Raw genomic sequence first — 807 nt, forward strand, 5'->3', positions numbered from 1 at the left:
TTAGTGTATATTTAGTTGATGTTTTTCTTAGTTCATATCTTAGATGTTATTACTGTTTTTCTTATACATTTTATTGTTGGATGTAACTGGGACCCTGTGTACATAATTTCGCTCCACCACATGTACCACATGAGGTGCGAATGACAATAAAGAATCTCTGACTCTGACTCTGATGAGACGACTTCTGTTGTGACTTGGCGCTTTATAAATAAACTGAATTGAATTAAATATGATGAACCAGATTCTACAAAAACATTTATATTTAAAATTGTATGTTTTCTTCATCATTTGATGTATTTGAACTCATTTTGTGTCTACTTTAATTGTTCAATTTAGATATAGGGTTTTGTTTCAGACAAATTTTATTTTAGCTTTGATTTAAATTGTAGTTCTTGTTTTGTGATTTGTACATCTGTGGGTTAGAATCAAGTTGAACCAAAGGCTGTGTCTCTTCTTTAAACATGTTTGAGGGAAATATACCTGAGATCCAATAATTTTGTCTTTTTATGATTTTTCAGCTGAGTTAACCAACAGATTATTTAATAAAGTCAAAGTGAAAACAGGATTTCATGATAAAGCCGGCACCGTTTATTTTTATTCTTCACTGATTAAAAAAAAAAATTATACATAAAATGTTTTTAAAAAAATCTCCTGATGCATGCTCCATAATCCAGGTAGAAAAAAAAAAAAAAAGTTAATTAAAATCTGGTCCTCTGGACATTCAAAAAAAATAAATAAAAAAAAAACTAAGCAAAACAACAATAAATGTAGAAACGTTTCGTCTCTCATCCGAGAGACTTCCTCAGT

The 807-nt window shown here is 29.4% G+C and overlaps 1 protein-coding gene across 1 annotated transcript in view; it reads left to right on the forward strand.

Moving 5' to 3' along the window:
- tomm70a (translocase of outer mitochondrial membrane 70 homolog A (S. cerevisiae)) overlaps window positions 1-807 on the forward strand; it is a 129,998-nt gene that overhangs the window by 34,667 nt on the left and 94,524 nt on the right. The window lies entirely within an intron of this gene.

Source organism: Nematolebias whitei, chromosome 3 (genome assembly GCF_014905685.2).
Source record: "Nematolebias whitei isolate Nwh7 chromosome 3, NemWhi1, whole genome shotgun sequence".
Taxonomy (NCBI): domain Eukaryota; kingdom Metazoa; phylum Chordata; class Actinopteri; order Cyprinodontiformes; family Rivulidae; genus Nematolebias; species Nematolebias whitei.